Below are 24,072 nucleotides of genomic sequence, written 5' to 3'. Positions count from 1 at the left end.
AACCTTTTTTATTTCTTGAGAAAGACTTGTATTGATATATACTTTCCTCTTAGGAAAGTATATATCACCTTTGCTGCATCTCAAAGGTTTTGAATAGCTTTGTTTTCATTTTCATTTGTTTCTGTTAATTTTTAAGTTCTTCTTTAATTTCCTGGTTGACCCATTCATTCTTTAGTTAGATGTTCTTTAACTTCCATGTATTTTTGTTCCTTCCAAATTTCCTCTTGTAATTAAATTCAAACTTTAAAGCATCGTGGTCTGAAAATATGCAGGGAATAATCCCAATTTTTTGATAGCAGCTGAGATCTGATTTGTGATCCAGTGTGTGATCTATTCTGGAAAATGTTCCATGTGCACTTGAGAAGAATGTATATTCTGTTACTTTAGAATGAATGGAATGATCTGTATATATTTGTGAAGTCCATCTGGTCTAGTATGTCATTCAAAGACCTGGTTTCCTTGTTGATATTCTGTTTAAATGATCTGTCCATTGCAGTGAATGGGAAGTTAAAGTTTTGTACTATTATTGTATTATTATCGATGTGCTTCTTTAATTTTGTTATTAATTGATTTATATCACTGGCTGCTCCCATGTTAGGGGCATAAAAATTTATAATTGTTAGGCCTTCTTCTTGGATAGACCTTTTGATTATGATATAATGTTCTTCCTCATCTCTTATTACAGTCTTTGGTTTAAAATTTATTTTTTTTATTTTTTGGGTTTTTTTTTTTTTGGTTTAAAATTTAATTTGTCTGATATAAGAATTGCTACCCCAGCATTCTTTTGATGTCCATTAGCATGATAAATGATTTTCCACCCCCTCACTTTCAATAAGGAGGTGTCTTTGGGTCTAAAAAGAGTCTCTTGATGATAGTATTTCAATGGGTCTTGCTTTTTTATCCAATGTGGTACTGTACTGTGTCTTTTGATTGTAACACTTAACCCATTTACATTCAGAGTAACTACTGAAAGATATGAATTTAGTGCCATTGTATTAGGTATAAAGTCATTGTTTCTATATATTGGCTCTGTTCCTTTCTGGTCTATGTTACTTTTGGGTTCTCTCTTCACTTAAAGACCCCCTTTAATATTTATGATCACAAAGTCTTTTAGTTTCTGTTTGTCCTGGAAGTTCTTTATCTCTCCTTCTATTTTGAATGACAGCCTAGCTGGGTAAAGTATTCTTGGCTGCATATTTTTCTCACTTAGTGCCTTGAACATATCATACTAGTCCTTTCTGGCCTGCCAGGCCTCTGTGGATAGGTCTGGTGCCAGTCTAGTGTTTCTACCTCTGTAGGTTAAAGACTTCTTGTTCTGAGCTGCTTTCAGGTTTTTCTCTTTGTCTCTGAAACTTACAAGCTTCACTATTATATGTCAAGCTATTGATCTATTTTTATTGATTTTATGAGGGGTTCTCTGTGCTTCCTGGACTTGAATGCCTGTTTTCTTTCCCAGATTAGGGAAGTTCTCAGTTATAGCTTGTTCAAATATATCTTCTGCCCCCCTCTCTCTTTCCTCTTCTTAAATCCCAATAAAAAATATGGAATGCTTCACAAATTTGCATATCATCTTTGCACAGGGGCCAAGCTAATCTTCTTTGTGTAGTTCCAATTTTAGCATATGTGCTGAAGTGAGCACAGCATTCTTAAATTGTAAAAACCCTAATATCTAGTGAAAATTAAGAATTTGGCAATTGTGACCTTTAGAAACACTTTCTCAAAGTATGTATTTTTTGTAATAACAAGTTACAAGTAGATACACCTATGTTCAGTAATTAGCATTTCTATATTTTACTTAAGGAATGGTAGAGATATTCAATAAATTTCCATCATTATTTTGACTTAGCAAAACTCTAAGAGTGTAAGTTACCAAAAAATTTTAGGAAACTATTTAAGTAGACATATCATAAAACATAATTATTGCTGAAAATTTTACTTAAAAATTTTTATACCACTTGGGATGCCTGGGTGGTTCAGTCAGCTAAGCGGCTGATTCTTGGTTTTGCCTCAGATCATGATCTTGGAGTTCTGGGATTGAGGCCTGTGATGGACCCTGTGCTCAGTGAGGGGTCTGTTTCAGGATTCTCTCCCTTCTTCTGCCCCTCCCCCTGCTCTCTCTCTCTCAAATAAATAAATACATCTTTAAAAATTTTTTATCCCACTTATTTACTTCCCTTGTTCTTAACAATCATACTTAGATTACTCATAAAAATTTGAGACATTAAATCAACTAGTCATCATCTTAAGTTATTTTTCTTGCTGATAAGTTTTAAAACAGATAACATTGAGATTACTTGACTTTTAGTAAATCTGGGTAGAATAAAGTTATTATACTTAATTGCTGATAACTTTAAAGGCATACCTGTTTAATTAAACCAACAGACTTAAAGTAGTTTTTATTTATTGAATATTGTCTTAGGTCATGTGAACTTGAAAAACACTTGGGTTAGTTTTTATTCTACTTCTGAGAGTTTTAAGAATACTTAATTCATATAGGTACTTATTTTAAACCATTTAAATGGAGATCTTTAGAAATGATTTTGGCAATACTATCCAGAGATAGAAATATATCACCTATCTACAATATACATATACTGACATATATAAACATACATATAAACATATAAGCAAACAGAGATTTGATAGCTTTTATTCTAAGATTGTGGCCATGAGTAAGGTGCAAAAATACAAAACTAGCTACTTTATAAAAAGAATAATTGGATCCAAACTTTTTTTTTTTGGGGGGGGGGTGGGAGTTGGAATCAATTAAATTTGCTTGCTTAGATGGCTAAAGCTTTCTACTGTTTATGGAGATGACTTTGAAGAACTGTATTTGCCTTTGACATAATCTTATGGAAACTGTGTATCAGAGTTTAGCCAAAGGAGCTTTTATAGAAGTTTACATTTTAGAAAAGTCTCTTTTTCTTCCTCTTTTTATCCTTTTTTAAAAATTCAGTTTCAGGTCATTGTTGACAGTATTTTATTTATCTCCTGGGATATTTATATTTAAAGGCAAGGTAAAATTTAAATCTTCAAGGTAAAGTATGCAAGTTTTCTCTTATGAGTTTTGGGGTATATTCATTATCAAAAGTCTAGGGTAATTACTATTTAAATATTTCTTTTTTAAAAAATGTAGGACAATTGTAATGTCCTAATTTGTTATGATACCTGTATTTGAAAGCAAATAGGAAGAGGTGTGAGTGGAATTTGAGTTGTGCTCAGCATTATGCTTCTGTTTCTCTAAAAGTTAGAGTTTAAATCAAGGTAGTTGATTTTATCTTCTTTTTTATTATTTGACATTTCTGTAGCTATCCTCAGAAAATTGGGTAGGTGTTTCTATTGTAATGATTAGAGCTTGACTAGTCCACCTAACCACAATATTTTGAATTTGCTTTTTTTTTTTTGCTTTTTTATATCAAGGAGAAAATTTCCATCTAAGTGAGAAATGAAAAGATTTCTGTGTTCTAGAGCTTCAAGGCTTGGTGTAGCATGCCTTTGAAAGATCTGTATAAAGCATTCAACAGAGGCATTTGAATGTTCATATTTACGTGTGCACAATTCAAATTTAGACCAATTCACCTTAGCAGGGAGAGCCTCTATTATTGCTTCTATTAGTCCCTGAACATTAGCCTCCAGTTGATATATTTCCTGATCATTTGTAGGAGGGCCTGGGAGAAATTCTGGCCATCTGTTTCCTCTGTGAGAGGGGTTTCTGGCTTGTCGTCTGTTAGCTACAGTATAATCGTGGGTGGCAAGAACATTTTTCAGCGGCCAATCCAGGTCCCTGTGAATGGAATTGTGAATGACCACTAATCTTTCTGATTCCTTTCTAAATTTGATGGGATCTTCTGAAAGTGGAGGTAAAAGTGCTTCATAATTTAAAAGATCTGCTGTTTTCCAGAGGACATGAATTCTTTGTGATGGATGATCCCTGGACCTCCACAAATGATGTTGCCTGATGCTGAAAGACCCTGATTATAAAGCCCTGGCAAGTAAGAGGAGGTGTATACATACCTGTACCACTAGGCCTAGAGAACAGGCCAGAGCACTGGCTGTAAATGTTGCAGGCAAAGGGGAGCTACAACAGGCATCTGGATGTGTAATAGATTTTCTGGGGAAGGTGGAAGAGTTTGGGGAGTTTAGGAATTTTGCTAAGGAAATGGAACCAGGTTTTCAGAAGGGGGAATATACGTTGGATGTAGACTAATTTTTGCTCTAATTTGGGTCCTTTCATCTTGTTCAGGCAGTCCCTAAGGCTAGCCATTATACTTCTTTTTATCCACTTTTGAATTTGGTCCTTCTATAGGTATCACTAAGACAATTAGGAAAAGAGCTCTCTAAAATTTTTTTAGATAATGAAGCTTTTTCAATTCAAAGGATCCTTCATGTGGCCATTGACAAGTAAGATTTTATATTAATCTCAATAACAGCTCAAACCACTTAGCCCTTTTATGGCTTAACCTTGGATGTAAGAGGTTTCTGACAAGAAAATGTAAAAGATGCAGGCCTAATGAGATCCAAAAAGTTCACTCCCAGAGTTACCCTAAGAAATCAAAGGCCTCCATGATCACAGGCAGTAAGCATGGTGTAGTGAACATGGTGTGCCCAGTTTCCCATGGGAATGTGAGATGCCTCCAGTCATAGGCCAGCTAATCTGTGACACTGGACAGGTGCTACTGGAATGGGATGTTGGTAGCACTAACAAAGCAATGAAGGTTGGGACAGCACAGCTCCTTATGGACCAGGACCCTTTATGATAAATTCTGAGAGCTGACGCAGCCAGACAAAAAGAGTGCTGCTTGTGACTTTGTGTCTCAGAACCTCAGTCCATTCAACTGACCACCCTGGTGAATGCACCTTCTGGACAGCAGAGACCAGAGAAGATATCCTTAAAAGCCAAGCCTCCACGACACAGAACAAGATCTCTGAAAAACATCATTCAGTTTTTATATATTTAGGTTTTATATAGCAACGTTTGTCTAAAGTGACAGTGGTTTGATGAGAACTGTAAACTCACCAGTCTATGAGGCTTATAGGGCATATGCCTGTGTTCTACTGTATGGTTTTTCCTCCTTATGACAAATGACACAGCAAACAAAGACAAAGGGAAACAATGACTATCGCTGGGGGGAAAAATCAATAGAAAACAATGGTACTCAAAACAAATCTATAGCAGAGTTGCTATACCCAAGAAACTAGTTCATGCAAATACTTTCTCCTGCTAATGTGAATTTAGAAGAAGATAATGACTCTCCACTCTTGCTTCCATCAGACCCTGCAGGCAGAGATCTGGGAGGCTGATAGGGTAAGAATCCTTACTTTCTACCAACTCCTATTAGGGGTCCCAGGATCTTTCAGTTATAGCGACCACAGAGCAAGCAATGTCCAGGCAGTTGAAAACCCCGTTCCAGGTGTCAAAACTGTAGGGGAGGGAAAATTTTCCCTTCTTCTCTTTTTGGTTCTGTGGCTGGTCTAATAATTAAATCAACATAAGGTAAATTAACAAACAAACAAACAAAAAAACCCAGATTTTGTATGTATGGAAGCCCCAAAAACATGAGACCCCAAAGACAGGCATTTTCGGCTTATATGCCATTCAGAGCTAAGAAGAGGAGGTGGAGTCTGGGGGCTCAAAGGGGAGGAAGAAAACTGACAGGAAGATGAAATGAGCAAATGTTTGAGAAAAAAAATATTTGTCATTCTGTGCAGATAAGTCTTTCTGGTAAAAAGTTACCTGTGGTGTTAGCTTCATTCTGGTACAGGTCCTCTAACTAAATTATTTTAGGTAGTGAAGGGGAAGGTAAACAACTTTTCCTGAGTCTGTTGGGCTTTGATCATCTTCAGTTCAAAATAATCCACATGCCAAAGTGGCATATTTTGGGGTCCTGTAGTGTTTGCCCTCAAAGACAAAAAGTAATGTTCTTGCTTATGACATTTAGTGCAGGGGTAAAATAAGTGACAACAAAGCCATCTGACTCCAGTGTGGTTCAGAAAACTAGTGGGAATGAGGCTCCATGAAGAATCCATTTTCCTGGAAGTTGTTTTGTGTGTGTGTAGCAATTGAACACAATAAAAATGAACATTTTCATAGGAAAAGTGATTTGCTAAAAGAATCCACAGAACTTTGTATAATAAAACTAGAATGATTTTCACAGAAGAAATAGAATAAGATGTTAAGGTGATAGCATGAAAAGGCACCAAGATAGTTTTACAGGGCAGTTTTACCAAACTGTTAGAAAATAGAAAACTATAATACTATTTAAATTGATGTTGAGCATAGAAAAATAATGATTACAAATTTCCATTATAGTTTTAAAGAGAGAATACAAGCTGTTAGCAAAATCTGACACAGATAGTTGAGAAGAAAAAAATGCTATGGATCACAAGCAGTGATGCCAACACCTACTCCTAAATAATTAATAATCATAAATAATAGTTTTAGAAGGTTTAATTATATTGAACCACATTGGTCATGATCTAAACAGAAATATAATGATTTTCCATGCTGAAAAGACATTTGATAAAATTAAGCTTCCATTCAGAGTAAATACAATCAATAAGCTTATACAATTTCTTTTTTTAAGTTGATGGATTATTATTTTAAGGAAGAATCCATCCTATAAGCCAACAAAATGCCTAATGAGAAAACACTAGAAGCTCCCGCACTGAAGGTAGAATCAGTTGGTGTTAGATACTATCATTGCTATGTGCTGTGATATAGTTCATATAGCTATATAGGTGCTAGCTAATACAATTAGATCAAGAATAAAATTAGAAATACAAAAATGTATAAAGAAGAGGTAAAATATTTTTATTTCCATATAGTCTGATTGTATACCTGGGAAAAGTAAGAGATTCAACTACTAGAGACAATAATTTCATTAGTGGAATTAAAAATATATACATATTCAATAATTTTCACATACTGAAACAAACCACTTAGAAGATATACTATAAAAAATTACTCTACTTCTGAGGAAACACAAAAGATAAAATACTAAGGAATTTACAAGAAATGCAGGAGATTTTTATTAAGAAAACTTGAACAAATTGAAAGGTATACCATATTCTTGAGTAGAAAGACATAGGCATTAAGATTTTAGCCTCCTCTGTTACTCCATAATATAGACATGATTTCAAAAAAAAAAAAAAAAATTAGCATTGCCAGACATTAGAGTGTAAATAATGGCTTATAAGGGAAGAAAGTGATACTGGCACATGGGCTGAAATATCAGTGGAACAGATTTTGAAGTCTAGAAGGATCGTATTTACTTAATTTAACCATGGGATTAATATCTGAGAAAAGTGACTTCTCAAACCACTGGGGTAAGCTGGACCATTAAATAACTAAGTAGACATCTAGGGTAATAAGTATGGGCTTACTCTTCATACAGTATGAAAAATACCAATGGCTCAAAGTTTTGAATGAAAAACTGAAGCTGTAAAATTATTAGAAGAAAACAATGGGAGAATGGAATAGGATGGGATAACTTTCATAACATGAACTTGAAATCCGGAAGCCATAGAATAAAAGGATGATAAACTACATAAAAAATGAAAAGAAATAAAAATATCCCTTTCTCTCCAAAATATAAGCAAAGTGTGTGTGTGTGTGTGTGTGTGTGTGTGTGTGCATGCTTGTGTGTATAAATTTAAGGGTATTTTCAACACATATTGACAAAGGGCTAATATTATCAATATTTAAAGGAGACTCAGAAATCTATCATGAAAAGACAAGTCCCTTTTTTTTTAGACAAGTAAATTTTAAAAAGAGGCCAAAGTTTACAAATATACAAGTCAGATTCAAGGAAGTAAGAATGGCTCTTACACATTTGAAAAGATACTATACCTTATTCATAGTAAGAAAAGTATAAATGAAACCACATATAGTTCTTCATCTCAAACTGGCAAAATTTGGAAAAGTTCATATGCTTAACTGGTAAATTACTGAGAAAGGAACACTGACATACATTGATAAGTGAGTAAACTTGTACATCCCTTTGGCGGGCTGTGGTAGTGTAAAAATTTATAATGTATAACTCTATGTTTTGACCCAGCATGTCTGCCTCTTAGATGCATACTGTGATTATGCTTAGATACACATGAAGTGATATTTGTTGCATTTTGTGCCATTATAACAAAGGATCAGACTTATTAGACTTATTCTAAATGTCCATCATAGGGCATTGACTAAATAAATTATGGTATATTCCTACCATAAAGAAATATCCAGTTGTAAAAAAGTATAAGGAAGGTCAGTATGTGTTCATATGGAAAGATACTAAAAATACACTTAAATGAAAAGTGCACTAAACCAGGTATAATATACTACTGTTGGTGTAAAAAAAAAAAGAAGAAAAATGTATATACTGGCCAGTTTATGAATAAAAACCTGTGGAATGATAAACAAGACATGAGAAACAATGATTACCTGGGTTGGGAGGGAGACTTTTCATTGTATACTTTTTTGTACCCTTTAATGTTGAAGCCTTGTTGAATGGATTACCTCTTAAAAACTAATAATTATAAGGAAAAACCACACACCACACAAAAGGAGAAAAAAAGGCAAGTCATGAAAAAATGAGAAACAGAGAAATAAAAAGGAAATTCAGTCAATTTAAACTTGCAAATCCTCCCATAAGTGAGTTTTATGTGATGCAAAATGCAGCATTGTGTCTATTATACAGAAAAATCAATAATTGAAAGAAAGTGGAAATGAAAAAACAAAACAAAACAAGACATGATCTGAGCCCTCTGTTCACAGAAAGGGTGTGGATCAGTAGGATTAGTGCCTGCACAGATATTTAGGGAGTCTGACTGCATGCTTTGAGAGTGAAGGGTGCCAAGGCCCGTAGATTGGTCAGTGGTTCTCAAATGAAATGGGCCAATTTTTACGTCATGGATTAGTTTTGGTGACTGCTCTGACAGAAGCATCAGCCTATTCACAAATGGGCCCCAACCCTCAGAACTGAAGGACTTTTGGAGACCCCAAAAAGTGGAGAGGGGATGATGCTTGCCAAAAGCCTCAGTCTACAGATTCAGATCTGGGAATTGGTTACAATTAAAAGGAAAACTCACCGGAAAAGCAATTAGAAGCAAAGTAGTTATTTTAGTAAATGAACAGTAAGAATTTTGTCTTACAGTATTTTTAATAACTGGTTGCTTCTTAATTGACCTAGTCTGGTCACTTACATGACACTGTGCCATGAAAGATGCGATAGAGTAAAGGCTTTAGAGAGAAAGCTATTTAGTTTTTATTCTAGTACTGGGGAAGAAAGTAGAGTTGATATAGTCACAGTGTCTTTTTACTAAGAATAATAATAGGGGATCCCTGGTGGCTCAGCAGTTGAGCGCCTGCCTTTGGCCCAGGGTGTGATCCTGGAGACCTCGGATCAAGTCCCACGTCGGGCTCCCTGCATGGAGCCTGTTTCTCCCTCTGCCTGTGTCTCTCTCTGTCTCTATCTGTGTGTGTGTGTCTCATGAATAAATAAATAAAATCTTTAAAAAAATAATAATAATAGTCACCATTTAGCTTGTGTTTTTTTGTATTGCCAGCCATTGTGCTAGACACACAGACATTCTCTTATGATTCAATCTTCCTAGCAACTTAATGACATAGGGTATGTAATTATTGCAAAGTTTGAAGAACTACCTAAGGTTAAAAGGGGGCAAGTCAGGCATTGGAGTTCATTCTCTCTGAATTACCTAAGAACTATCACTCCATAAGGTATCTTATTTTGACCTTTGGGCAGGGGATTCTGGTGGGATGTTCTGGTGGCAGAACCCAGATTAGGCAAATAGGCACTTCCGAACGAATTGCATGCAGATAAGAAAAAAAAGGAGTTGGAGATACGGGACTAAAGTAACATGGAGATCTAGACTCTAAGACCAAGGCAGCGGGCAGGATTAGACTAAAAGGATTATGACAGTTTATCAGACCCATGGGCAAGTCAGAAGCTCAGCCACCAGATTCATTAATGTTCAAAGTCATTTGAGGTTAAGAACTTCTTAAATCTTCCCTGGTTTAGAAGGGAATTAATCTCAATGCCTAAAATTGAACAGAACCTGCTAGTGGAAGCTAAAGCAGAAAGGATGCTGAAAGAAAGTAATAAGCAAATATGGACCAAAACATCACATAGAGCATTGTTGAATCATTGCATCTGTCTAAACTTTGATGGGATGCTTACCTTTAGTAAGTTGTATAATTATGGGAAAAGCTGGAGAGTTGAATTTTTTTTCCTGCCGTATCAAGGAAAATACTCTAGTCACATGCACCAGATACATGTGGGTTAGGGGGACCCATTTATTCATTGGTCAAATATTCACTGATGCCTCCTAAATTCCAGGCTTTGTGCTAGAGGAACAGTGGTGAGCAAAAAAGCACATTCTCTTTGTATGGAATTGGTCGACTTGTAAGAGGGAGAGAAGTATTAAAATAATTTTTTAAAAGTATTAAAAAGTATTACAGTATTAAAGTATTAAAATAATTACAAAAAATATGAGATTATAACTAAGATGGGAGCTGTGAAGGAGTAGTTGGTATCATACAAGCCTATCATAGAGGGAATTTACCTTGTCAGGGAAGGCTGGTCTCAGAAATGATGAATTAAACTGAGCTTCTGAACGAAGAGTGGGAGTTACTTGGCAGAGGAGCACAGAGAAGAGGCTTCCAGGCAGAGGAAGGCAGTATGTGTTAGGAACTGTATGAGATTGCTAGTTTTAAAGATCAAAAATGGTTGAGTATTAAATATTTCTCACGATTCTACTTATTTATAGGCATGTTATGCATGTGTCAATATCCAGAGCATTCTGGCTAATAGTAAGGTCTTCCTTACACACTTCTTACACTCTCATTTTTAAATAAAGGAGATGGGAGCATCAAGAACAGACAAGCTAAAAGCTAAATGACAGTGAAACAAGAGAGGTCATTCAAGAGTGAAGGATCTTTCAGATAGGATGAGTTCTAGAGAAACTGAGTATCCCTATTTCAAAACCTGTTCCGTACATATGGTTTCATCAGGGAGAAAGCATTAATGCAATGCTCCACCTCCCCCAGCACTGTTCACCAGGACGCTGAAGCTGCCGATGGATTCCCATTAAGGGGGTGAGCAGACACGTGGGCTGAATATGAAATAGCTAGTCCCCACCCCTCCCTTCTTCCTTGTTAAAGAGAGTGACAGTGCTGAAATAAGCCTTATTATCTTGTCTCTTCATCCATGTCCAGATAGTGTCACATTGATAGCGGGATCATTGTAGACCACCAAATGTCAGGATGACTTGTGGGCTCAAATGGTTCATTGTTTTCCTCTAAGTGAAATTTTTTGGGCCTGATTATTTGGCAAATGGCTCCAGATATTTATATGGGATCAAAGACACAGGGGATGCCAAGTAATCAGCTGATGCAAGTGAAGATTTCTCATAAAAGAGGAAACAAAAAGTCAAAGATTGGTTGCACTGCCTCCCTGCTGAGGTTCAGGATTACATTGCGGCTGTTCATTTAGTAATCCTGACAAGCCATTAAATTTATTTTAGAGGATATTATCTAATGAAGTAATAGGGAAAAGAACAAGCACTCTGAGTTTTTTGTGCAGAGGTAAAGGTTGGTGTAGTAACAGGGGTACACTTTGGTCTATTGGAAGAAAGCAGCATAGTTTCTTGGTCTAATAACTTTGCAAGAAAATGAATTAAATTATTAAATATTTTTAAAAATCCCACACATCCACATTTTTCTTCTCCCTGATAAAATTCCTTTTATATTCTTAAATTTGGTTCTTGGGGAGGGGTAGGTAATTGAGGGACATGATGTGTCATTTGAAATGTCAAAAACTTCCATTTTCCAGGGTTTTTTTCAAATTTAAAGTTTAAGAGTGATCTCTTAATGTTTACTTTGTACTTCAAACTTTGATAAAGCTTATTCACTGCCATTATCACTCTGCATAAATCCATGAAGACCCTGTGGGTTCCATCTATCCCTGTTCTCTTTCTACCTCCATTATTCCCACCCTCACCCTGACTTGGGAGTAAGCTAGGACTTGATTGTCTCCTTTCAGGAAGAAGCTCCCTAATGAAGCTGTCTCCTTTCTTCTGAAGCTCCCTAATTAAGCCATTTCATTATATCCCTCCCCCTCCTCATAACAGGGGAGGGGCTTCTACCTTTTTAAATTTAATTTGATTTTCTAAGAAACTTATTTACAAAGAGGCAATCCAGGTTAGAATTCACACACATCAGATGAAAGAGCCACTGATACATCTTCTTCCTTCTTTTCTGATCAATATAATGGAGATGATGTTGATAATCATCATTAGCAGCATCAAAACAATGGTGGCTAACATTCAGTATTTAATGAGTAAATATTATGTGCTGAGCACTGTGCTACATACTTTGCATGGAATTTCTTCTTTAGGGGTTACCAACAAGTCTATGATACAGGTACTTTAAATAATCCCAAGACTACAAAGTAGGAACCAGAGGTGAAAAGAGGTAAATAAATTAGCCAGGTTGACAGATGTTGTGGAGTTACTTCAAATATGGATCCTTGTTTGTCCAACTCCTGAGCCTGCATCTTTGACCACCCAGTCTTATTTATTCAGCACCGTCTCTAGAACAGATACTCTGGAGTCATCTAGGGAGCTTGTTAAATATGCAGATCCCTGGTCTTACCCTGGGCATATGAATTTAATTTTGGAAGTGAGGCCTTGAGAGGGGATCTGTTTTTGAACCAATTCCTGAAGTGGTTCTGGTGTACTGGGAAGTGTAAGAAGTACTTCACAACATGAGGAATGGTAGCAAAAGCACAGTTTTGAAGTGATTATTTGACCCACAGGAGTCTGTCAGTGTGATTACCAGGACTCTAAAAATGGAAGCTCTACTCAGGATGATCGTATTTATGTGCAAAGTAGCATGTCCTAGTTTGTCCCCAGGGAACAATCACAGAACTATGACAACACGCAAAGCTTGTTGGGAAGAGGATTAGAGCTGCTTACAGCTCACTCCACTTTTTCCTCTCTTCAGCAAATGTGACCAGTTCTGTCATGAATTAGGCCGTTTCAGGTTACCTGAAAAATAGGGCAGCAGCCAGAACCCCATTGGTATGTGCCACCTGCTTGACTGGATTCAGACCCTCGTGTCTTCCCCATTTGCAGACAAATGCAGCACGGTATGATGTGTTAAGCTGTGAGGGGTCTCCTGAGTATGATTGCTGTCATCAGGGAGGTTGGGAGAAGTGACCTTCCAGGTGTTTAGACTTTCTCTTCTGTATTGAAGCTAGAACATCTGTTATAGTGGTTTTCAAACTTGAACACACGTCAAAATCATTGGGAGGGAATGTTAAATATGAATGCTGGGCCTCAGCTCAGAGTTTCTGAGGCAGTAAGCTGGGAGCTGGGGTGCGTATATGTGCACCTAACACAACACCAGTAGGCTACGCTGTTGCTGCTGATTTGGGTACCAGACTTTGAGACCCTCTTGTCTTTAGCTCAGGTGATAGGATGATTTGGGGACAATTTCCCAATGTGGCCTTGATTCTGGGATGAACTATTCAAACTGAGACCATCCATACATCCTGTCTCTTAGATATCAGAGATGAGGGATAGAAATTCAATCATGTAACTCCATTTAGCTATTAAAGTCTGTCCTAGGGATGCCTGGGTGGCTCAGTGGTTGAGCATCTGCCTTCAGCTTAAGGTCCAGGGTTCAAGTCCCACATCAGGCTCCCCCGCCCCTGCCTTTGTTTCTGCTTCTCTCTGTGTCTCTCATGAATAAATAAAAAGGAAAGGAAGGAAAGGAAAGAGAGGAGAGGAGAGGAGAGGAGAGGAGAGGAGAGGAGAGGAGAGGAGAGGGAGGGAGAGGAGAGAAGGAGAAAGAAAGAGAAAGGAAGTCTGTCCTCAGTAATGGTGTGGCTGATATCCTGATGGTTGAGCATTGGTGGGGGGCTCTGGAGTCAGAAGTGGTTTCAGATTCAGTCTTCAGGTGAGCGAGCTAACATCTTTTAACTTCTGTTTCTATATCCATCTGTAAACCAGGAACAACGAAGAGACATACCTCGCAGAGTTTATACTGGAGGTCATTTGTTTCTCCAGTTCCTTTTTTTTTCCTTTCCCATTTTGTAGTGTGGCCCAGGAAACTGATCCATCCCATTGTCCTCTGCTTTCCAACTGGGTCCAACCAATGGAGAGTGCCAGTGGGGGATCTAGGTGCTGAAAGAGAGTACAGAAGTAGATTGTATTTGCCCCCTCACTCCCCATGGGGTCACTACAGGTTAGCTGCGCCCCTCCCAGAAAATTACATCTTGCTGGCTAGCACCCTCTTACAGCCAGACCTGCTCTCTCTGGGTTCTCAGAGCATCACTTGACCCTTGGCTTCTTCTGCCAAGGGGTGGTGAAGGCTTGAACTATGCCTTGTTCACCTCTTTAACCCTGCTGCTGCTTCTGGAAATAATGCCTTTATGAAAGCTCTTTTGGCTGGCTGGCTGTTTCATGCTGGGGCCCTGGCTCGTAAAACTGTGTTGGGAGGAATGAAAGAATGCAGACAAAGTCCTTGCAGGGTCCTACCAACTGGAGAGTGCCCAGTGATTTTAATCATGGTTGCTGCTTTGTAATATTTAGCTTTAATTGTCTGATTGATCATCTGTACCTATGGTACCTACCCTTACATAAACAACTCATTAATACATTTTATCTCCTTCAGGTACCCCTTAAATCATCAATCCTGTGTAAGGGATTACTTTTGTAATTTTGGGTATTTATTATTAAAATTATGCTTTCAGATATTTCTTTTCTGCTTAAGTTGATATTAACTAGTAAATGGCTCCAATTTTTACCTTTGTTAGTAAAAAATATTGCTAGAGACTTTTTCTTGTAGAAATACCATTACTGAAGGTAACATAGACGAAGGATAGAAGGAGTCTGAGTCTCTGAAGGCATCAGGGAGCTATTGTCTCAATTCTGAAGTATCTTGTGATTTTATTTTTTGTGAGAAAAATAAAGCCCAGATGGGTAAGCCCCAGTATTTAGGCTTTTTGCTGCATTCAGGCAAATGGAATCCTAACTGATATACCGCTCGTTCAGCCATTGAACTGACTTAGTAAGAGTCATCAGCAAACAAATACTCAACAGAGACAAAAGTATTGCTTTGAGAAATGAGTGCAACTTTGAAAAATCCTGTAGGTTTTTACCTTTTATCTGGAGGCATGCTGGTGATTGATTGTCTCTCTCCTGGTCATTGCCTATCCAAAGTGCCCAGCACTGTACTTGACACGGAGCTATGCTTCGTAAGTAAATGTTTACTGAATGGATAAGCATTGTGTGTTTAATAGAGATTGTGGCTGACAGAATTTATGAGCAGTGGCAGGAGGACAAAATCACAGTGCTAGTTCCAAGGACCATTTTCAGTGTCCTTGTCTCCTGCCCTACAGGGAAGGTAACAGTACAGTGCTGGCACCTTTGCATTCAGAGGACCTAGGACAGTGCTCTGGACTTGGTGGATTCTCAGACACTGTATGTGAAGTAAGCAAATGAAGAAAGGAAAGTGAATAAAAAGTGTTTTCTGTTAGCCTGGAAGAGTATTGGCTTAGAAACTCTGCATGACTTTTAAACATGTTGTGTCTTTTTATAGTTATGTTTCTCCTTTGTTATTTTTCCACACTTTTCAAATTTAGAAAAATAAGAATAGAGTAAGGCCTCCAAAAGAAGATTAAATTAGTTGTAATCCTGTCATCCAGATTTAAGGAAAAAATAACAACAAAACCCCCCTCTTTCTGGGTGCCTTTGATGGACTTTTTTTTTCTTTCCCTTTTCCCATCAGCAGCACCTTCCTGGGAGTCTGATTCTGCTGATGTTTTTCTGTGACATAGCTTGGTAATTGTGACTTACTTCCCAAATCTCTTCTGCTAAACCAGGATAATAAACGATACTTAAATTTCTCGTTTTTTGCTTTAATTTACAAACCTTTAGAGCATTCAGTTCCTTTTACTGCCTTCTTGATATTGTAATTTGCCACAACACTCCCTTATTCTGAAAGTAGTTTTTTTAAAGATGCCTCATTTGCTGTTCTTGTGGGTGTGTTATTATTGCACAATTCTTTTGAGCTTTATTATCCTTGTCATCTTTTGACATACATGGGCAATAGCTAGTATTTTTAGTGTGCTAGTAATATTATTAAATTGTATTGTACTTTTTTTCTGGTTGGTGTGTTATTATAGTTACCTTTCAGATTTATATCTTTAATCTCAAAAATTAATGAGCATTCATATATTTTTAAAAGATGCTAATAAAATGCCAACAAGATAATTAAAAATATAAATAAACCAAAACCAAGTGATTTTGAAGGACTTTATGACCTAACGTTGTTTGGGAAATGAGAGATGGGAAGGAAGTCTTTCTAGAAGACTTACTCTATCTACTATGGTATAGAAATAGGTTGTTTATCTTTAGAACACAAAGGTGCCTACCTTTGCTAGTAGAATATTGCTGATAGATGAGAAAATAACCCTACTTAAAGTATTGATATTTATGTACGTATATATGTATATGCTTATTTATTTATAGATGTCACTGACATATGACGTTGTGTAAGTGTAAGGTGTGCAATGTGTTGATTTGACACATTTACATATTGCAGTATGATTACCACTGGTAGTGTTGGTTAACATCTCTATCTTGTCACATAACTATCACTTCTTTTCTGTGGCAAGAACATTTAAGCTCTAGTCTCTTAGCAACTTTGAAGTATCATACAGTGTTATAATCACTATGCTGTGCGTTAGATCTCCAGTACTTACTTTTCCTGTAGTTGCCTGTTTGTACTCTCTCACCAACATCTCCCCAGTTCACCCACCACCAGCCTCTGGTAACAACCATTCTACTGTCTGTTTTTACAAGTTTGACTTTTTTAGATTCCCCATGTATGTGATATTATACAGTATTTGTCTTGCTGTTTTACTTCTCAGTCAGCACAATGCCCTGAAGTTCCATACACAAGTTGTTAGAAATGACAAGATTTTCTTTTTTCCCAGGGCTGAATGATGTTTGTTTGTATGTGTATATCATAACTACTTTACCCACTCATCCATTGGCAGGCACTTAGGTTGCTTCTTTACCTTGTCTATTGTGAATTATACTGCTACCCTGTTCTCATTTCCTTTGGATATACAAGTGACCCTTAAACTACATAGTTTTGAATTGCACGGGTCCAATTATATGTGTTGTTTTTTTTTTTCTGATAAATACAGTTGGGTACTGTCAATGTATTTTTTCTTATGATTTTCCTTCTTTGTTGTCAAAAAATAAATTTTTATTGTAGTAAAATATATATAGTATAAAATTTATTATTTTAACCATTTAAAAATATTTTTATTACTGAAGTATAGTTGACATACAATGTTATATTAGCCTCAAGGCACCCAACATAGTGATTCAAAAATTCTGTACATTGTATAGTGCTCACCTTGATAAATGTAGTCACCATCTGTCACCATACAACATTATTACAATATTACTATATTCCTTATGTTGTACTTTTCATCTCTGACTGACTGACTTTATAACTGGAGGTTTGTACATCTTCACTTATTTTTCTCATCCTCCAACCTCTCCCCACTGACAACCACTAATTTATTCTCTGTATTTATTGATGGACTTTTTTTGTGTTTTTTGTGTTGTGACTCTTTCTGTTTTTTTGTGTGTGAAATCGTATATTTGTCTTTCTCTGACTTATTTCACTTAGCATAATATTCTAGATCCATCCATATTGTCACAGGTGACAAGAACTCATTCTTTTTTATGGTTGAGTAACATTCCATTATATCCTTACACCACATCTTCTTTATCCATTCATCTATTCAGGGCACTCAGGTTGCTTCCCTGTCTTTGCTATTGTAAATAATGCTGCAGTGATCATAGAGGTGCAGATATCTTTTTGAATTAGTGTTTTCCTTTTCTTTGGGTAAATACCCAGTAGTAGAATTACTAGATCACATGGTATTTCCATTTTTTAACTTTTGAGGAACCTCCATACTCTTTTTTGGCAGATACCAAGGGGCTGGTTCCTTTAAAGTCTAGTTGCTCTTTTAAACCATGGCTTTTTTCCTGTGTCCCAGGCAGACTAATCTGCTCACAGCCCTAACCCCTGCATTGCTCAAGGGTCAATTCTATACCTAGGAGTGAGATTACTGGATCTTCTCTCTCTCTCTGTCTCTGTCTCTGTCTCTCTCTCTCTATTTAAAGATTTTATTTATTTATTCATGAGAGACACAGAAAGAGAGAGGCAGAGGCATAGGCAGAGGGAGAAGCAGGCTCCATGCAGGAAGCCCGATGCGGTACTTGATCCCAGGACTCCAGGATCACCTCCCTGGACGCTCAACCTTTGAGCCACCCAGGTGTCCCGAGATTGCTGGATCTTATGGTAGTTCTGTTTTTAACGTTTAAGGGATATTCTTTTTTTTTTTTTCCAGAGCAACTTCACTTACTTTCTTTTTTTTTTTTTTTTGAAGATTATATTTATTTATTCATGATAGATGGAGAGAGAGAGAGAGAGAGGCAGAGACACAGGCAGAGGGAGAAGCAGGCTCCATGCCAGGAGCCTGACGTGGGACTCAATCCCGGGACTCGAGGATTGTGCCCTGGGCCAAAGGCAGGTGCTAAACCACTGAGCCACCTAGGGATCCCCTTCACTTACTTTCTCTTTCCACCTCCCACTTTTTCATCCTAAATAGCTATGCAAATCTATGAAATATTTTGCATTTTATTTCTGATGTTTATTCATTCAACAAATATTTATTGGGTGTCTGCTTTTCTGGGGACAGAATGGTAAGCTGTACTGTGGCTCTATTGGTGGGCAGAACCCAGGAGTCCTAGTTGTTGTGGAGCTTGCAGTCTAGTGGAAGGAAACAGGCAGTTAGCAACTAATCACAGTAAAGGATCTGGAATTACAAGTTGATATTAGTGCAATGAAGAGGGGGAAGACCATTTAATCAGAAAGTAAACAGACAGGAGCCTTGGGTTCAAGGTTGGAAAGGATACCCTGAGAAGTTTGAACTCAGAGTGTAGGATGAGCAGGAGGTAAAGGTAAAAGGAAGTGGAAAGGTGGTGAGACAAGAACAATGTTCCAGAAGGAGGAACAAGATTTAAGTTCCATGAAGGGAATGGACACAGAATGACTGAGACATCGAAAGAAAGCACTGATGAGCTCAGAAAGCAAGGAATGGAGTGATAGTAGACATGGCTTGTCAGGGAACTAACTGGGCCCCAGAGAATGCAAAGCCTTGAAGGTTTTGTTAAAAATTTGGCCTTTATCCTAAGTGCAATGGGAGGAAGTCATAGTTTGTTCTATTCATTGGCCCTTCACTCATCTCCTATGCATTATTGTCTTTTATGTATATAATTTATCACTCCAATCAGAATAGCATGATGATCATGATGGTTAATTTTGTATGTCACCTTGTCTGGGTGCTTAGAGGTTTGGTCAAACATTAGTCTGAAAGTTTCTGTGCAAGTGTTTTTGGATGGGATTAGCGTTTAAATTGGCTGACCAAGAGTAAAGCAGATTGCCCTCCATGATCTGTGTGGGCTTCATGCAGATAAAGGCATGAAGAGAACAAATGACTGACCTTCCTTGAGCAAGACTGAATTCTGTAGCAGACAGTTTTCATACTTGAACTGCAACATTGGCTCTTCCCTGGATCTGTAATGTTGCCAGCCCACTCTGTAGATTTTGGACTTGCCAGCCCCCATAGTTATATAAACAAACCACTTCCTTACAATAAATCTGCCTACAAAAACATATCCTATTGGTTCTGTTTTTCTGGAGAACCTTGACTAGCACAAATATCACATTCTGAACTTAGAGAATGATTCACCATCTTTGCATATTCCTTGTACCTAGTACTTCGTTTCTGTAAGGATATTTGTACTATGCCTAGGTGCAGCATCTTATGGGGCTTGTGTTCTCAGAACTTGCTTTAGGGGAATAATAGAGAAGATGTTTAGAGAATCAGAGGATGAATCATTCCTTTTTTTCTTACTGTGGGATATACGTATTGCTGAGTCTGATTAATTCATTGGAGAGGAAAATGTTTTGTTTTCTTTTGTTTGGATTGCTAAAGTTGAGGATACCTGATAATGAGTCCTTTGACTAAAATTCAATGACATGGACTTTATTTCCAAGAGTTTTACCTATGATTAGACTTATAAGATCTATTAAGGAGATCAAATAAGTGTGTAAGAAGTTATCAAGATGTTTGCTGTAGATTGTAGAGAAAAAAAAGAAGACTTGAATTGTCTCAACATAGTCCTTCAAAATGTGGTTGACCAAATGGTCTTGGTTCACAAACTGTGCTTTACTAGTTGGTCACAGAGAAAAGTACAGATACTGGGAGTAATGGGAAAGAACTTTTTGTAGCAGCTGGTCAAAGTAATTTTATGTCTGTTGATGTAATTTAAAAAATCAAGCATACCTTTTTTTATGCTTTCCTTAAATATAATTTTTCTCATAGTTAATTTTTACTAGATATTACAAAAGTTTTTTTATCTGTAATGGATGTAATAAAACAAAGAAAAATCTGGTCAATCACCACAGTCTGAGGGGCCCTGGTGTAAACTGAGAAAAAGCTCATGCGGAGGAGCAACCGGTCAGAAGAGATCAGGGCTAAGAGCAAAAAATAGTATTTTAGAGGAAGAAGGAGCATGAACAGGACAGATGTCCTGTCAGATGACAAGGTGCTGGGGAGACACTACACTGGAAGACTTGGCCAAATTCTGTTAGCCCTCATAAGGTCATTCCAGATGTGCACCACTTTCTCTGTGAGTTGTCCTGTTACATGTTTAACAGGAGTGTTAGTTTAAAGGTTGATTATTACTTAGATGGTAATAAGGGTATATCACTTGGTGGGGGAAAACTCTATTATGTGTTTGCAGTAAGCCAAAGCTAATACATTATTGCCAGTTACCACTTTTCTGAAAGGTAATACTCCCATTGCTCTCCCTCCTCACTCCTCCCCTCAAATCTTGGATTAACTTAAAAATACTATTTAATATGACCTCATCTAGGGATTAAAGGATTTTTGTCAGGTTCAAAAAATTCCTGTCAGATTTGTATTCCTTATTTGTATACCTTATTTGTATTCCTTATCAATCATGATGAATTACTAAAATGATGGTTTTCCTGGCAAATATATTGCCTGGTCTCCCAAGAGATTCTGACGTAATGTTGTATTTTCAAAAGCAAATGTTTCCATCCTAATGAAGAAAATGCTTATAAGGGATCCCTGGGTGGCGCAGCGGTTTGGCGCCTGCCTTTGGCCCAGGGCGCGATCCTGGAGACCCGGGATCAAATCCCACGTCGGGCTCCCGGTGCATGGAGCCTGCTTCTCCCTCTGCCTGTGTCTCTGCCTCTCTCTCTGTGTGTCTCTAATGAATAAATAAATAAAATCTTTAAAAAAAAAAAAGAAAAGAAAATGCTTATAAAACCAATACTTTAGGAAGTTGAAACAGGTGACTGGAATACCATGTGGAACAAATGTATTCATGAAACTGGCAGATATGTATTAGTGATGTGATATTGTTTTTCTTTAAATTATTGAAGTGACAATTTACCTAAGCTGAATACTATTCCTTTTCTGATTCCTGGTGAGTTGTGAATGCTCCAAGTTTTAGATAAATTTGAATCCAGTGAATTCTCGTTTACAGAGTTCAGGTGATAATTCGGTATTGAAGATTTATTCTAGCTGGTCTCTTTTGGGTATTGTTACTGTCAATATCTTAAAAAGTCTTTCTTTTGTTTATAATATGGTCAGTATGATACTGGTCAGTATTTTTGTTTCTTGATTTCATTTACTAATATGCCTATATAAAGTATTATTCTACTAAAAGGCTGCTGAATTATTGGCTATTTTAGTAAAAATTCATCAGTGATCTGGATTATGAACATGTAAGGATAGTTCTCAGCTTCCTTTGCTCATTAAAAGGAGCTCGGGGTGGACACATGTATTTATGTATACAAGTATGCCTACACTGTATATATTTAAAAATAGCTGGGCTCTAGCCAATTCATTTAAATTAAATTCTTTTTTAAGGCTTGGGCATTTAAAAAGTGTCAAGGTGATCATAATACATAACGAGGACTGAGAGTTACTGCCTACAAGCAGGGTCACTTGGACCACTTGTTATGTCCTAGATTGCTGTCCTATATCCCTGCCCTCTGCTGGAGTTTGTAATTCAGTGGTGCTGAGGTTGGCACCCCCTGTAAATTTCTGACAATATCCCCGATGATGATGATGGTGGTTCTGAAACACCAGTTTAAAAACCATGGTTTTAAAGGATCTGAACAGACTGAGTATGACCTCAGTCATTCAAATCTAGATTAGAAGGCTTTGGGAAAGATGATGGCTGAGGTTGGCCTTGATGAATGAGTGAAACTTTGGTGGAGGGAGGGACAAGGCATTTTAGCAGGAAGTAGAGGTTTAAAAACTAGATGAGCAGAGGCATAGAGCTCTTTACCTTTCATAACTAATCAGCAAGTTATGTTCCTTCAGAGATGTACCAATCAGCAATGCTTTGGTTTAAAACTGTTTTCTGTTCACATAATCAGTTTCTTCAACAAATGATGTCCTGCACATGGACTGTGCTTAAAATGAGAGCTTTAAATTTTTTTTTTTATTTTAATGGTTATTTACTCATCTATGTAATCTGTTTTTCTTCCATGACAGGCACTGTGCCAGATGCCTGATATATGGACATTTTTAAAAGAGAAGTATGGTCTAGTACAAGGTCAACAAACTTTTTCTGCCCAGGACCAGATTTTGCAAATCAAGAGGTAAATCAAGGATATTATACAGGTATTTATATAACCACTCAAAATGTAACCAATCTTATCTTGTGTGCTATAGAAAAGCAGGTTTAAGGTCAGAATTGGCCACAGGCTGAGGTTTGTCGATTCCTGGTCTAGTGAGTGAGACAAGCATTAATAAACACACATATAAATACAAGACAAAAATACATTTTGTTAACTATAATAAAGCAAAATCATGGGTTCTGTGAGGAAAGGCAAGAGGGGCTGTTATCTAGCTTGGTGTGGAAGAGATCAGAGAAGGCAGTTTTGAGGGAAGATTATTTGCAAGGAGTCTTGAAGGGTGAGTTTGGGGGTCATATCTGTGAGTACTGAGGAACAGAGGAACTGAAGGAAGGCCCAGGCAGTGGAGTGAATTGCTTAAGGTGGGTGTGGTGTGAGGTAGGGTCAGAGAGAAGGCAGGTGCTATAATTCATGCTAAAACACTTTTACTGTTTTCAAAGCACAGAAATATTAGCCCCATGAAGAGCCTGAGTGGGCAGTGTAGGCTGTAAACTGGCAAGGCTTAGTAGAAAGGTAATTCATGTTTTAGTAAATGGATAAAGAAAAAAAATCATTGAGTTATTAACCTGATTGCCTTTCTTTGATTTGAAAGAAAAAAAAATCCCTGTTCTGCTAGACTTGATGCAGTTGATGAGAACAAAGTGATACAGTGCAGTGGGGGAAAGCTACATTTATTTCATGCTTATGTAAAGCCAAGCACTACAACTTGAATGTTTAATACCTAAAGAGTATGTTATTATTTTTCTCATTTAGAGAAGAAAAAATTGAGTCATAGAGAAATTTAGTAGATCACCCAAGATTATACTATAGTTCATAGTAGAGCTGAAATCGAAACCTATGTATTCTGATTCCACAACTCATGCTATTTACAAGGAAGGAAGGTAGAGTGGAGAGAGAAAAGAATCATAAAACAAGGGGAATGGACAGGGGAAATAAATGTGATGTGGTTCTCATCTGAGATCAGCATAACCTCAACATTTCAGAAAACGTATGTGTAAGATGGCATACATGTAGCAGATGTGTTAGTGGGTTTTGCTTTCCTTTCTGTATCTCTGGTAGATATAATTAAGCATTTCCCCCCCGAATTTCTAGGAATCTCTGAACCCTTATGCACACAAAGATGCAAGGTGCCCCACAAGGTTATAAGTAAAATGTTGGAATATCGAAGGAGTAAAACCTTGAACAGTTCTTGGTTGACATAGCTAACAAATTCAGGAAATGTCATTCAA

At 37.2% G+C, this 24,072-nt stretch overlaps 1 non-coding gene across 1 annotated transcript; it reads right to left on the bottom strand.

The window, feature by feature from the left end:
* Positions 1-1,535: 1,535 nt before the first annotated feature.
* Positions 1,536-1,639, bottom strand: LOC112663005 (U6 spliceosomal RNA). The gene has a single exon (XR_003138996.1). It is a non-coding gene; the product is annotated as a U6 spliceosomal RNA (small nuclear RNA).
* Positions 1,640-24,072: the final 22,433 nt, after the last annotated feature.

This window comes from Canis lupus, chromosome 20, assembly GCF_003254725.2.
Source record: "Canis lupus dingo isolate Sandy chromosome 20, ASM325472v2, whole genome shotgun sequence".
In the NCBI taxonomy this organism is placed as follows: domain Eukaryota; kingdom Metazoa; phylum Chordata; class Mammalia; order Carnivora; family Canidae; genus Canis; species Canis lupus.
Note: the sequence above shows the minus strand (reverse complement) of the source record. Positions and strands in the feature narration are given on the sequence as shown.